We start from the raw sequence: 16133 nt of genomic DNA on the forward strand, positions 1-16133 counted from the left end.
TTGTTGGATTGATTCCTTTATCATTTTATAATATTCTTCCTCATTCTTGCTGATTAAAGTGCAGACGTAATAACTGGAGCTCCAGCAGTCATATTATATCATGAAGACTCTTTAAAATGGAAATCACAAACCATCCATGGAGTAGAAAGAAGTTGCAAAGAGCCTGGGTCCCTAACACCAGGAAGACCAAACCAGTCAGGACTGTCTCCCTTTGAACTTTTTGAACTTGAAAGAGAAGTAAACATCTATCTTGTCATTGTTTTTATGTTTGTTTTCTAAATCTTACTAACTAAACTTTATCATAACAACACAACTTAAAAGAGAAACTAAATTTCAGAGAGGCTTGCATTTTTTCCCTTATAGATTTTCTTATTATTACCATGGTTTTGTTTGTTTGTTTGTTTTTTGTTAATCTTCACCTGATTTTTAGAGAGAGTGGATGGGAGGGAGTGAGGCAGAGAGAGAGAGAGAGAGAGAGAGAGAGAGAGAGAGAGAGAGAGAAACATTGATGTGAGAGAGAGTGGGGATCGAGCCTCAATCCTGGTACTTGCCCTTGACCAGGAATTGAATCCGTGATCCTTCAATGCACGGGTTGACACTCTAACCACTAAGCTACACCAGCCAGGATTGCCATGGTATTTTTATTTCTCTGATTGAAAGAAAAATATATAGTAGATTCTTTTAATCAATTTTAACATACTATTTAACCTATCCCCACATATTTATTACCCTTTAGTGATTTAAAATAAATTTTATTCCTAGTCAGGTGGCTCAGCGGGTTGGAGCATCGTTCCGTACACCAATAGGTTGCAGTTAGATTTTTGATCAGGGCATATACCTGGGTTGAGGGTTCAAACCAGGTTGGGGCACATACAAGATACAACCTATTGATGTTTTTCTCTCACATTGATCTCTCTCTATGTCTCTCTCTCTCTCTCAAACCAATAATCATCTTCTTGAGTGAGTATATCCTATCTAATAAAAGACAAATAGGGTAATTAACCGAACCTCTGATACGCTTCCCATTGGCTAATCAGGGTGATATGCAAATTAACTGCCAACCAAGATGGCGGCCGGCAGCCATGCAACTGAAGCGAACATGAGGTTTGCTTGCTCCAGGGATGGAGGAAGCCAAAGTTCCCCACCTGCCGCGGCCCGGCTCTGAGCCTGAAAGCAACAGCTCCGAAAGCAACTATGTTTCAATTATAGAAGCTAAACAAACCCCAGATACCTGCTTTCAGCCAGCCGAGGTCTCAAGGCTGGAGCTGCAACAGTGTTTCAATTATAGAAGCCAAACAAACCCCAGATACCTGCTTTCAGCAGCTGAGGCCTCAAGCTGGAGCCAGGCCACAGAGCTGGAGCTGGCTCTCAGCTCCAGTGACAGTCATAGAAGGTAAATAAATCCCAGAATAAAAAATAAATAAATAAAGGAGAGGTTGGGAGTTTCAGTCACCCGCCAGACTGAAAACGGCCCTCAGCCCCTTACCCAGACTGGCCAGGCACCCCAGTGGGGATACCCACCCTGAAGGGGGTGTGACCAGCTGCAAACAGCCATCATCCCCTCATCCAGGCTAGCCAGGCACCCCAGTGGGGACCCCCACCCTGAAGGGAGTGTGACCAGATGCAAACAGCCATCATCACCTCATCCAGGCTGGCCAGGCACCCAAGCGGGACCCCCACCCTGATCCGGGACACCCTTCAGGGCAAACCAGCCAGCCCCCACCCGTGCACCAGGCCTCTATCCTATATAGTAAAAGGGTAATATGCAAACTGACCCTAACAGCAGAAGGACTGGGAATGACTGGTCACTATAACACACACCAACCACCAGGGGGCAGACACTCAATGCAGGAGCTGCCCTCTGGTGGTCAGGGCTCTCTCACATGGGAAGACCTCTGTTCAGCCACAAGCCAGGCTGATGGCTGCCAGTACAGGGGTGGTGGTGGGAGCCTCTCCTGTCTCCTCAGCAGCGCTAAGGATGTCTGACTGCAGTTTAGGCCTGCTCCCCACTGGCAAGTGGACATCCCCCGAGGGCTGCCGGGCTGCCAGAGGGATGTCTGATTGCCATCTTAGGCCCAATCCCCCGGGGAGCAGGCCTAAGCCAGCAGGTGGTCATCCCCTGAGGGGTCCCAGAGTGCGAGAGGGCACAGGCCCGGCTGAGGGACCCCCCTTCGCCCCCAAGTGCACAAATTTTTGTGCACCAGGCCTCTAGTCCTATCTAATAATAGAGAAACATGGTAATTAACCGTAACTTCGCTACCCTTCCCATTGGCTAATCAGCGAGATATACAAATTAACTGCCAACCAAGATGGCGGCCAGCAGCCAGGCAGCTGAAGTGAACAGGAGGCTTGCTTGCTCCAGTGATGGAGCCTGCCGCTTCTGGCCTCTGAGCTGCAGTCTAAGAAACAATGTTGTAATTATAGAAGGTAAATAAACCCCAGAAACCTGCTTTCAGCGTCAGAGCTGGAGAGAGAAGGACCGCAACAGTGTTACAATTATAGAACCCAAACAAATGCAGACACCTGCTTTCAGCAGCCAAGGTCTCAGAGCTGGAGCCGAGCCTCAGAGCTAAAGCCGGCTCTCAGCTCCAGTGACAGCCATAGAAGGTAAATAAATCCCAGAATAAAAAAAAAAGAAAAAAAGGAGAGGTTGGGAGCTTCAGTCACCCGCCAGCCTGAAAACGGCTCTCAGCCCCTCACTCAGACTGGCCAGGCACCCCAGTGGAGACCCCCACCCTGAAGGGTGTGTGACCAGCTGCAAACAGCCATCATCCTCTCATCCAGGCTGGCCAGGCACCCCAGTGGGGACGCCCACCCTGAAGGGAGTGTGACCAGCTGCAAACAACCATCATCCCCTCATCTAGGCTAGCCAGGCACCCAAGCGGGACCCCCACCCTGAAGGAGGTGTGACCAGATGCAAACAGCCATCATCCCCTCATCCAGGCTGGCCAGGCACCCAAGCGGGACCCCCACCCTGATCCGGGACACCCTTCAGGGCAAACCAGCCAGCCCCCACCCGTGCACCAGGCCTCTATCCTATATAGTAAAAGGGTAATATGCAAACTGACCCTAACAGCAGAAGGACTGGGAATGACTGGTCACTATGACACACACTGACCACCAGGGAGCAGACGCTCAATGCAGGAGCTGCCCTCTGGTGGTCAGGGCTCTCTCACATGGGAGGAGCTCTGTTCAGCCACAAGCCAGGCTGATGGCTGCCAGTACAGCGGTGGTGATGGGAGCCTCTCCTGTCTCCTCAGCAGCAGTAAGGATGTCCGACTGCAGTTTAGGCCTGCTCCCCGCTGGCAAGTGGACATCCCCCGAGGGCTGCCGGGCTGCCAGAGGGATGTCTGATTGCCATCTTAGGCCCAGTCCCCCGGAGAGTGGGCCTAAACCAGCAGGAGGTCATCCCCTGAGGGTTCCCATATTGCAAGAGGGCACAGCCTGGGCTGAAGGACTCCCCTCCCCCACCGAGTGCACAAATTTTTGTGCACTGAGCCTCTAGTATTTGTATAAAAGGCCAGCGGCCAAAAGGCAGAATGACCAGTTAACCAGTCGCTATGACACACTCTGACCACCAGAGAGCAGACGCTCAATGCAGGAGCTGCCCCCTGGTGGTCAGTGTGCTCCCACAGTGGGAGTATTGCTCAGCTGATGGGGATGAACTGTGCTCCCACAGTGGGCTGGTCCCCATAGGCCATGCCCCCAACCAGTGCACGAATCCAGTGCAAATTGTCCCCTTGGGAGTTCAACCAGGAGACGGGGAATTTGATCGCTCGCTATGACGTGCGCTGAACACCAAGAGGCGGCGCAGAATGTGGCGGGCAGCCAGCGGCGGCAGTGGGGTGCTGAGGGAGCTAGGGAAGGAGAAGGCGGGGAGACTGGGAGGCAGGGAACCTGATCAGCCCTGATCACTGGCCAGGGTTAGGGACCCTACCCATGCACCACTTTCATGCATTGGGCCTCTAGTTGCCTTATAAAAGAACATGCATGCCCATTTCTGGGTAAAAATATTATTTACCGCAGTCTCTACTGTTCTTATACACACCAAATCCAACATTCAATCCAAATTACAAGAGATACCAAAAAGCAAGATAAAAATTAGGTAAAGCAGGGTACTGCTGCGTTGCTGGAGGATCATCTACCCTTTGGTACAGACAAAAGAGCAGTTAGCAATTGGACAGGAAAAGAATGGCACTGAAACAGATTTCCAGCAACAAATGCTTTGGGGGATTGCAGCAAGCTTTTGAACATGACAGTGTTGAACTGAACTGCAAAATGAAATTTGCCATCTACTTACCACCAAAGGCAGAAACTGGAAAATGCCCTGCACTATATTGGCTGTCTGGTTTAACTTGCATAGAACAGAATTTTATATGAAAATCTGGTTATCATCAGGCTGCCTCAAAACATGGCCTTGTTGTCATTGCTCCAGATACTAGCCCTCGTGGCTGCAATATTAAAGGAGAAGATAAGAGCTGGGACTTTGGCACTGGTGCTGGGTTTTATGTGGATGCCACGGAACATCCTTGGAAAACTAACTACAGAATGCACTCTTATGTAACGGAGGAGCTTCCTCAACTCATAAATGCCAATTTTCCAGTGGACCCCCAAAGGATGTCTATTTTTGGCCACTCCATAGGAGGCCATGGAGCTCTGATTTGTGCTTTAAATATATTTTATTGATTTTTTACAGAGAGGAAGGGAGAGGGATAGAGAGTTAGAAACATCGATGAGAGAGAAACATCGACCAGCTGCCTCCTGCACACCCCCTACTGGGGATGTGCCCGCAACCAAGGTACATGCCCTTGACCGGAATCGAACCCGGAGCTCTTCAGTCTGCACGCCGACGCTCTATCCACTGAGCCAAACCGGTCAGGGCTGATTTGTGCTTTAAAGAATCCTGGAAAATACAAATCTTTGTCAGCATTTGCTTTAATTTGCAATCCAGTGCTTTGTCCTTGGGGCAAAAAAGCCTTTAATGCATATTTGGGAGCAGATCAAAATAAATGGAAAGCTTATGATGCTACTCATCTTGTGAAGTCCTTTCCAGGTTCTCAGCTTGACATACTAATTGATCAAGGAAAAGATGACCAGTTTCTTTCAGATGGACAGTTACTACTTGATAACTTCATAGCTGCCTGTACAGAATAGAAAATCCCTGTTGTTTTTAGGTTACAAGAGGGTTATGATCATAGCTACTACTTCATTGCTACCTTTATTACTGATCACATCAGACATCATGCAAAATACCTGAATGCTTAAAAAACTTCAGATATGAGAATCTCTTCAGGATTATAAAAATTATAATAAACAATTGCAGGAAAATAAGATTTCAAAACATTGTATTTCATAGTTCTAAAAATGCTTCATTCTATAGTTGAATCACCTTCTGAATAAATATATGAAACATTTAAAAAAATTAGGTAAAGCAGTCAACAGAGTTAGACAGAGGTGGTGCAGATGTTGAAACTATCAGAGACCTTAAAATAACTGTAGTTAATGTTAAAAGGTTCTAGTAGAAAAGTTGAACAACATGAATGATGGGGAATTTTATCAGATGGAAATTCTAAAAAAGAGTGAAATGATAATACCATAAATGAATACCATTTTTACGGGCTAAATTGTGACCTCCCCTTTTCCCCCTCTAATTTATATGTTGAAGCCCTAACCCCCAATATGACTGTATTTGGACATAGGATCTGCCCTAGCAGTCTAATACAACCATGATATGAGACATGAAGAATTCCTTCAACAGATTTATTAGCATAATGGGCTTAGCAGAGGAAAGAATCAGTGAATTTGGAGATAGGTAAATCTGAAATATAAGGAGTAAAAAAGGCAGGACAAGAAATAAAACAGCATCCAAAAGCTGTGAAATAATATGAAATGTTCTAAACACACATGCAACTGAGTCCTATGAGGATTAAGAGAAACAGGAAGACAGAAGAGATAATAGCTGAGATTTTCCCAAAATGAATGAAAAACAACAAACTCCAGATCCAGGAAGCTCAGAGAACCCCAACCAACACAAATAAAAATACAGCTAGCACATCATACTCAGACTGCTGAAAATCAATGGTAAGGGGAAAATCTTAAAGATGGCATGAGAATAATGAAATAGTCCATATTCAGCAGACTTTACATTAGGCACTGTGCAACAGAAGAAGATGGAGTGACATATTTAAAATACACATGGTCCCAACTTAACAATGGTTTGATTTGTGATTTTTCAACTTTACAATGGTGTGAAAGTGATACACATAATAAAGTTCATGAGATAGACAACACTTTATTATAAACTAGACTTTGAGTTAGATGGTTTTGCCTAATTATAGGCTAATGTAAGTGTTTTGTAGGCCAGGTTTTGATGTTCAGTAGGTTAGGTCTAGTAAAGATATTTCGACTTAATGATATTTTCAACATACAATGTGTTTATTGGGACAGAACCCCATCATATGCCGAAGAGCATCTGTACTGAAAGAAAAATATCAACCTAGAATTCTATATTTAGTGAAAATATCTTTCACAGATGAAAAGTTTAAAAACAAAACAAAACACAAAACCTTAAAATTTGCCGTATTTGACTCAGTTCTTTTTTTTTAATTAATATATTTTTATTGATTTCAGAGAGGAAGAGAGAGATAGAAACATCAATGATGAGAGAGAATCATTGATTGGCTGCCTCCTGCACACCCTCTCCTGGGGATCGAGCCTGCAACCCTAGGCATGTGCCCTTGACCAGAATCGAACCTGGGACCCTTTGGTCCGCAGGCCAACGCTCTATCCACTGAGTCAAACCAGTGAGGGTGAAAGTTATTTTTGGTGTTAATCCTCACTCCAGGTTATTTTTCCATTGATTTTTAGGGAGAGTGGAAGACAGAGGGAAAGGCAGAGAGAAACATTGATGTGAGAGAAACACAGTAATTGGTTGCCTCCTGTACCCACACTGACCAGGGCCTGGGCCAGGGAGGAGCTTGCAACCAAGATATGTACCCTTGACCAGAATCGAACTTGGGACACTTTGGTCCACTCTATCTGCATGCTAGGGCTGAAAGAAAAAAAAAATAAAAATTTTATATATATATATATATATATATGTGTGTGTGTATATATATATATATATATATATATATACATGTATATATATATATACTTTAAATTACATTTATTATATAACATGCATTTAAATTACATTGAATAGCTGTTATTTAATGCATGTGTCTTTATTATTTTTTAATCTTTAATTTATTTATTGGTTAAGGTACTAAATGCATGCTAAATGCATTTATCACTTGTAGACTTGCACTACAGGAAATATTAACGAACTGTAGAAATGATCCCTGAAAGTATAGTCTTACTACAGGAAATATTAAGGTAAATTCTTAGAAGGAATATGAGACTAGAAAGAAATTTGGAACACCAATCAGAAAGGATATATGCACCCCTATGTTCATAGCAGCACAATTCACCATAGCTAAGATCTGGAAACAGCCTAAATGCCCATCAGTAGATGAATGGATTAGAAAACTGTGGTACATCTACACGATGGAATACTATGCTGCTGTAAAAAGGAAGGAACTCTTACCATTTGCAACGTCATGGATCGAACTGGAGAGCATTAGGCTAAGTGAAATAAGCCAGTCAATGAAGGAAAAATACCACATGATCTCACTCATTCATGGATAATAGAGACCATTATAAACTTTTCAACAATAATAGATACAGAGGCAGAGCTGCCTCAAACAGATTGTCAAACTGCAGCGGGAAGGCCGGGGAGGGTTGGGGGGCAGGAGGGAGGGGGGTAAGAGATCAACCAAAGGACTTGTATGTATGCATATAAGCATAACCAATGGACATAAGAACTGGGGGATAGGGAAGGCTAGGGGACTGTCAAGGGCGGGGGGGGGGGAGGTGGGGAAGGACACATATGTAATACCCTTTGTAATACTTTAAGCAATAAAAAAAAAAGAAATTTGGATCTACATAAAGGAATGTAGAGTGCTAGAAATGGTAAAAATGTGGACAAATATGAATGTTTTCTTATTTTTAATCTCTTTAAAGGATAATTTACTATCTAAAGCAAAAATAGTAAGAATGTATTATGGGAATTATAACATGTAGATGTAAAATGCATTTCAGCAATAGCACAAAGAATGGGAGTGAGGAAATGGAAATATATTATTGAAAGATTATTACACTTAAGGTAAAGTGCAACAATATTATTTAAAGTTAAATTTTGATAAGTATAAACCTTAGAGCAACCACTAAAAAAGCAAAAGGTAGACCCTAGCCGGTTTGGCTCAGTGGATAGAGTGTCGGCCTTCAGACCAAACGGTCCAGTGCTCAGTGTTTCTCTCTGTCTTTCCTTTCTCTCTTCCACTCTCCCTAAAAATCAATGGAAAAAATATCCTTGGGTGAGGATTAACACATACACACATACACATAAAAAGATAGAACTAATGAACTGATAGTAGAGACAAAAAAAAAAAGTCACCAAAAATCAGAAAAAAATTAACAAGGAACAGATGGTACAAATAGAAAACACGTAGTAAGATGATAGATTTAAACTCAACCATATCAATAATGAAATTAAATGGTTTAAACAGTCCAATAAATTAGAGAGATGGTCAGATTGGATTTAAAAAGCAACTCAACTATATTACCACTATAAAAAACATTTAAAATATAAAGACACAAATGGGTTAAAACAATGGGGAAAGATACATCATGCTGGTACTAATCAAAGGAAAACTGGAGCTATATTAATATCATATTTTTAAAATTATAAATTTATTAGGTTATCTGGAAACCAGATGAGCTGAGCCCCAAAATGGTGCCAGCACCTAAGGATGGGGGGAGTCGGAGATTTTAAAGGATTCTAGAAGGGCTTTTTAGGTGGGGAATTCTCTGGGTGAGTCTGGATCCTGGGCAATCTGGAGAGGAACTTTACTGGTCTTAGCAAAGGGAATGTGGTCTAAGCGAAAGGGAATGTCGGTTGCGAAATTACCTAGAAGTCCGTTTCCCAGGGGAATGGGTATTGATTTGACTATTTGATCAGACCTAACATTCCAGTCTTTTTGTTTTATGGAATAGGGATGGAGGTCATTTCTTCTGTTGTTATTTCCTGCTGAGAGGGTACATTGAGATCATGAAGGGATGGGCTTTGGTTACAGTTGGCTGGAACAGTATGTAGATTCCTCATGGTTGGAGTGAGGGGTTGCAGCAGCATGAATTCCCTGAGAGACTTGTTGGTGAAGCTCAAAAGCGGTCCTGAAGGAAAGATCAAAAATGACGCAGAATCCCTGGGCCAAAAACGAGGGTGAGGAATAGGAATGTTAATGGCCCTATGAAGGGAAGTAGACACCAATTTATATTTTTTAGCCAGTAGTCACATGAATTTTCAAAATATGATAGAGCAGTGGTTAAGCCCCCTATGTCAGTCCCGACACCTGCTGAGATACTGAGGGTTATGAGGAGAGGGATTATCTGGACTGTCCTTTTGTGTTGGATATGATGGGTTACAGGGCAGGTAAAGATTGATTATTGGAGGGCTATGTGTACATTGGGTGAGAGATAGAGTACAGGTTCCCGTCCAGTTGATCATCCCTGTTTTAGAACCCTGTCTTCTGCTAAGAAGGGATGTAGAAAAAAAAAATCCCTAGCACTTGCTAAATCATTAATTACAGTCAGTGTTTGATTCGAATGCTGGGTGTGGGGTTTATATGTGATATCCAAGGCTGAGTAAACCTGTTGAGTGACTTGGGAGGTAAAAGCTGGTCCTGAGGCAGCCAGTGTGTCACATGTCTGGTTTTGCTGCTTTTCTGGGCCTGGAGCTTTTCTGAGGCCTGGATGTTATCTTTAGGGAGGAAAAGGCCGTTTAGACCACCTGACTACTAGTAATGATATGAAATGGGAGGAAAAGTCACCCTGGGAGCAAAGTCTCACCCTACAATTGATTATCCATTGCTAGGCACCTGGGGCTTCCCACCCTGGTGACCTTCTGTACCTGGCCCATTGTCCTTGCTCTGCTTAAGTCTGTCTAACTGCCTACAGCATTGCCTCCCCCCCTCCCACCACCAGACCCTCCCTCACCCCAAGGTTCTTGGCTCTGAAATTTCTCAGAGAAAAAGGGTGCAGGGTCTCTTTTATAGCTGCTTCCTGCCAAATGGGGGCAATGTGTTTTTTTTTTAGAGTCAAGAGATCCTTGCTCTCTGTCAGAGGGATGATGAGGCCTGGGCACAAAGGAGGTGGCGATGGTGTCTAGAGGTGGTACTTCCTGAGTACGAGTAGAGCTTATACCCTGGTGGAGATAAATTTCGTTATATATCTTAGTATTATTGGGGTAAAAACTGGAACAAGAATTATGATAAATGGTCCAATGGAAGAAAAAAAGTTTTAGTTCTCATAATTTCAAGTAAAAGGATAGGAGAAAAAGGAAATATCAGTTTGGAAGGTTGTAGCCAAATATTTAACAACATTAGAAAAATTCAGGATCCAGTTTAATTCACAGGTGAAAAATAAAAATTTGGAGACAATTAATTAAATTAGTGCCTAATATTCACAACTGTGTAGTAGAGTCTATTGAAGTACAATTTTTCCCCCTAAAATCACCCTCATTTTTATTAAAGACCAAATTAAGACCAATTTATTTACTATATTAAGTCCAGTTTCAATTTGGCCTGACTGTATAAACACAATAAAAATAGCAATTTATTGTATGGGCTCTTAAAATCTGCTTTGCTGGAATCTCATGATTGAGCTTTAATTAGCCCCACAGGGCAAAGAATCTGAGCCACCTAGTTGCAATCAGATTTGCCTTCCCTTCAATACCTGTAGACTTGGGTGAATTCCTCAAGTTCTTCAGGTTCCCCAAATATCTTGAGATTTCTTTCTTGACATCTCTCAGGAAAGTAACCTTCATTCCTTACATGGAAAGACTGCCAAGAACCACATGACCAAGCAAGGTAACAGCTTTCTCCAGGGAGCTCTAATTGGCTTCAAAGTCAGTTTTCACTCCATAAAGCTTTCTGGTGACATTCAGAGTCCAGGCATGACTCTCTTAGACATGACATGCTAGTCAAAGTCTTGATTAATAAAACTACAATTGAAAATTGGTCTTATTGAATTCATGCAAAGAAACATATTGTCACCTTAGCTGCTTTGGCTTAGTGGATAGAGCGTTGGCCTGCAGACTGAAGGGTCCTGGGTTCAATTCTGGTCAAAGGCATATGCCCAACTTATGGATCCATCCCCAGTAGGGCATGCAGTAGGAAGCCAATCAATGATTCTCTCTCATCATTGCTGTTTCTATTTCTCTCTCCCTCTACCTTCCTCTCTGAAATCAATTTAAAAAATCTATATATATAAAAGAATTGTATTGCCATGATCCAGTAATCATTAAGAATTGCCAAATTCTGGAGGGATAAGGTAGGGAGAAAAATATAATTTACCAAAGTGCTTAAAAACCAAGTCTCCTTATATCTGAAAAGCAAGAGGAAAATCCTTGTCCTTTTAATGAAGTGGGAAAGAACCAAATTCTAATGCTGTATTAGCTTACTTTTGATGTTTAAATTTATTTACTTAATTAAATTTATTAATCAGGAAAGTGCATGCTGGGCCTTCATTTTAAGGGGTTTTAAAGTGGGCATTTTCAGGAAGTCTAGTGGGGGATCTCAATAGAATTCATCAGCTTTATGCTGATATACCAAAACGAGGTCTTTTCTCTCTCTTTTAAAAAAATATGTGTTCATTGATTTCAGAGAGGAAGGGAGGAGAGAGAATGAGAAACATCAATGATGAGAGAGAATCATTTATTGACTACCTTCTGCATGCCCAACAACTGGGGATCAAGCCCAGAACTTGGGCATGTGCTCCGACTGGGAATCAAACCATGACTTCCTGGTTCATACATTGATACTCAACCACTGAGCCATGTTGGCCAGGCGAGGTCTATTCTCTTAACTTGTCTTTGGGTGTGGTCAGCAAATGACACTAATTGGATTTCTGCTATCTGTCTCTCTAAGTAGGTTGATATAAGCTATTTACCTTCTGGTTGGGAGGAAAAATGCAAACCATTTACTCTTTAAGTGTTCCTGGTTTAGGGGAGATAGGATTTACTAGATGGCTTTGGACTGCTTGGCACCTAGATTTTCTATATGGCTTCAAACTGCTATTTAACTCAGTTTCCCTACTCTGCTTGTTCTGACTTACTGGTCTGTATCATTTATATAACTTCCTCTTAACATGTCTCCTTATAAACCTTCTATAACTTTCACAAACCTTTTTACAACTTTAACTCACGTTCTTTTTCCTTCAAAATGCATGTCTATGCCTCATGCCTTCTATTACCAAAACCATACAATTTCTTTCTAATTTAATTAGAATTCTTAACTCTTAGAAACTTTAATTTTCCAATGATAACCAAAGAGTAAACTACCAGAATTTCTTATATTGACATTTATGAATGCTCACTTTTAAGAAACACACCTTCAAAAAAGCCCAAAACATTGCATTAACAGTTCCAAACCTAGATATTCTGTAACAGAAGATTTTGAATAAAAAAATAAAGAATATTACCTAGGATAAAGAAGGACATCATATATTAACAGGGTAAATTAATCAAGAAGACATTGCAATATAAATGTTAAAGTACTTAATAACAGAGCTTTAAAACATGTTAAACAACTGAAAGGAGAAAGAAAACAATCTATAAGCATAATTTGAGTATGGTTCAATACTCCTCTCAGTAATTGATATAACAAGTGAACCAAGAGATCAGTAAGATATAGAAGATTGAAAATACTACCAACCAACTTGACGTGATTGATATCTGTAGCACACAACAGTAGAGTACATATTTGTTTATGCACATGGAACATTCCACCAAGGTAGATCATTTTCTAGGTCAGAAAAAAAAGGATCCTATTCTGGGCCTCAATAAATTTAAAAAAATTCATACCACACAAACTATATTCTCTCACCACAACATAATAAAACGAAAATGGCTAACAGAAAGACACTTGGAAAAGTGTAAAATATTTGGAAAACAAATAAAACATTTCTAAATAATCCATGGATCAAGAAGGAAATCATAAGATGAGATAGAGATTTTTAACTTAATGATATGAAGATGCATTTCAAAATTTGTGAGATACAGCTAATGCAAAGCTTAGAGGCAAATTTATCATATTAAATTCCTATATTAAAGACAAAGGAAGATTTCAAATCAATTAGCTCAACTTCCATCTAAAGGAAACAGAAAGAGAAAAGCAAATAAAGCAAAGAGTAGTCAGAATGAAGGAATAATGACTTTATTAGCAGATCACTGATATTGAAACAGAAAACTAATAGAAAAAAATCAAAGACACTAATAGGTAGTTGTTTGAAATAAGCAATAAAATTAACAAACCAGACTGACTTTTTAAAAAGTTACAAAAGACACACATTAAAAATAATATCAATTAAAGGATATATGTCACTACAGATTCTACAGGCATTAAAAGGATAATATTTATGAGCAATAATTTGATAACAGGTAAAATGAACAAATTCCATGAAAAACAGAAACTACCAAAGCTCAACCCAAGAAGAAATAGATAACCTGAATATACCTACATTTATTAAAGAACTGTAGTTAATAACCTACCCCAAAGAGAACTCCAGGTACTGATGGTTTCAATAACAAGTATTTATAAGAAGTTTGAAATATTGTTTTTGACCTTCAAGTCCTTAATTCATCTGAAGTTAATTTGTTTCATAGTATGAAGTACAGATCTAATTTCATTTTTTTCTATATGGAAAATCCACTTTTTCTAGCTTTGATAATTGAATAGTCCCTCTGCCATGCTCCATCATTCCCATGTGCCCTTTATGCATAGGTCTGAAAATTAACTCTTCCATGAATAAACTACTCCAGGAGAGGTGTGTCTCCACGGGATTCCTGTAGTGGAGATCAAGAAGGGCGTAATATCTGGTGAAATATAATGTGTTGCTCAGCTGGACACCATTGTGTGTTTTTTTAATTTAGTAATTTTTTATTTTTCAGTTACAGTTGATATACAATATTATATTAGTATCAGATGTACAGGCCGGTGATTAGACACTTATATAACTTACAAAATGGTTCCTCCAGTATTTTCAGTACTCACCTGGCACCATACATAATTATTACAATATTATTGACCATATTCCCTGTGCTGTATTTTACATCCCCACGACTCTTCTGTAACTATCAATCTGACTCTTTATTTCAACCATCCAAAACAAGAAAAAGCCAAAATGTATGAATACATACATGCATACATACTGGGAATGGAATAATGAAGAAAACTTGTTGACTGATAGGCGCCTATGAAATATAGAAATTGCTTACAGTTCTGAAAAGCTTTTTTTCCTCGCTATATTAAATGAGAGGCCCAGAGATCCATGCAAAGCAGAGTGATCTTGGCTCCCTTATGATGAAACCATGGAGAACAAGATCTTATCCTTCATTTCAAACCTGAGAAAGTAGAGGGAACAAGGCTCAGATTCTTGCTATAGGTAAAGAAATGCACACTCAGCCAGGCATGTTCTTTCCTGATTAATGCTCTGTTGAGACTTCCCCAGATCAGTCTATGAAATCAGAAAGATTGTTTCCAGGAACAGCTGAAGGAACTAACTAGAATACATTTCTCTTTTCATTCAGTTAGGATCAGATTAATTATTGAAAACGCCATCCAAATAGCAAGAATGGGAATTAAAATAATCATTTGGTCCCTGAGGAAACATTTGTATTATTGTACTGGACTCAGAATCATGGTTCTACTATCGGTCTTCTCCCAGGCAGTGCTCCAAGGGAAGTGCTGGGTGTCATTGGTTGTCACAGTGCCAGCATGCTCTGCGCTGTGAGCCTATAGGTTTTGAAGTCAGAGTACTGGAGTTTTAGTTTCCTACACATTGCCTCCATTTTCTCATCTGCAAGGTGGGACAGAAGTGAGGCTGTTGTGGGTCGCAGGCCCCTCCAGAATGGTCTGCGAAGCCTGTGGGAGATGAGATAAAGCTGGGTCAGCAGGGCAGAGCTATCAGGGGTGGTGCTGGGACCGAGAAAGGTTAGGGCGTAATTTATGACCGCTACAGCTGCAGCTGAGAATTCCAGCTGGGTAATCAGTGTCAGGGTCTGGAGGAACAGAGATGGCCTTTGAGGGTCCTGGCTCTTTCCCATGGGCGTAAAGCTGCACGAGCCATTCTCCTCTGCGCCCCTCTCCACACTACCTGGAAAACATTTTAGGGTAAAAAACGGAGGGAGAGGATATTTGAGACACTGAGCATTTCTATTAAAGAGACTAAACATTGCCCACAAGGATTGTTTAAATTGATGGGACATAGTGTTATTTTTCTTATCAACTAGTAGGTGGGTCTGCCTGACTCATTATAGATTTATTATAGATCACAGAAGCTATGATTTCTGTGTATGTCTGAATGGTAATGTATGAATCAGAGGCAGATTAGGCTTCGGTGAAAAACAGCCTGCAAATATTAGTGGCTTATCACAACACAAGTTTGATTCTTATTCAAGCTACATTTTATCAGGTTGGCTAAGACTCTGCTCCAACTTGCCTTCACACTGAGACCTAGACTGACAGAGAAACTTCTGTCTGGAAACTTGCTGTGCTGTCTCTTAAAGCTTCAGTCCAGAGGTGACACACACACTTCTCATGTTTATTAGTAAAAGCAAGTCACATAGCCATGCCTGAGTTTAAGAGGGTGAACAACAGAATTCTCCTGCGTGGTGGGGCACTGAATATTTGGGAACAAATGTACCCATTAGAGCAGCGGTTCTCAACCTGTGGGTCGTGGCCCCTTCGGGGGTCGAACAATCCTTTCACAGGGGTCGCCTAAGACCATCGGAAAACACATATATAATTACATATTGTTTTTGTGATTAATCACTATGCTTTAATTATGTTCAATTTGTAACAATGAAAATACATCCTGTGCATCAGATATTTACATTATGATTCATAACAGTAGCAAAACTACAGTTATGAAGTAGCAACGAAAATAATTTTATCATTGGGAGTCACCACAATATGAGGAACTGTATTAAAAGGTCTCGGCATTAGGAAGGTTGAGAACCACTGTATTAGAGGGAT

The 16133-nt window shown here is 41.1% G+C and overlaps 1 pseudogene across 1 annotated transcript; it reads left to right on the plus strand.

Moving 5' to 3' along the window:
- The first annotated feature begins 4176 nt into the window (after positions 1-4176).
- Positions 4177-5265, plus strand: LOC308513048 (S-formylglutathione hydrolase-like; annotated as a pseudogene). Its single transcript has 2 exons — positions 4177-4663; positions 4880-5265. The product of its transcript is annotated as an S-formylglutathione hydrolase-like (transcript).
- The last annotated feature ends 10868 nt before the right edge of the window (positions 5266-16133 follow it).

This window comes from Myotis nattereri (genome assembly GCF_964212035.1).
Source record: "Myotis nattereri genome assembly, chromosome: 1".
NCBI classification, from domain to species: Eukaryota; Metazoa; Chordata; class Mammalia; order Chiroptera; family Vespertilionidae; genus Myotis; species Myotis nattereri.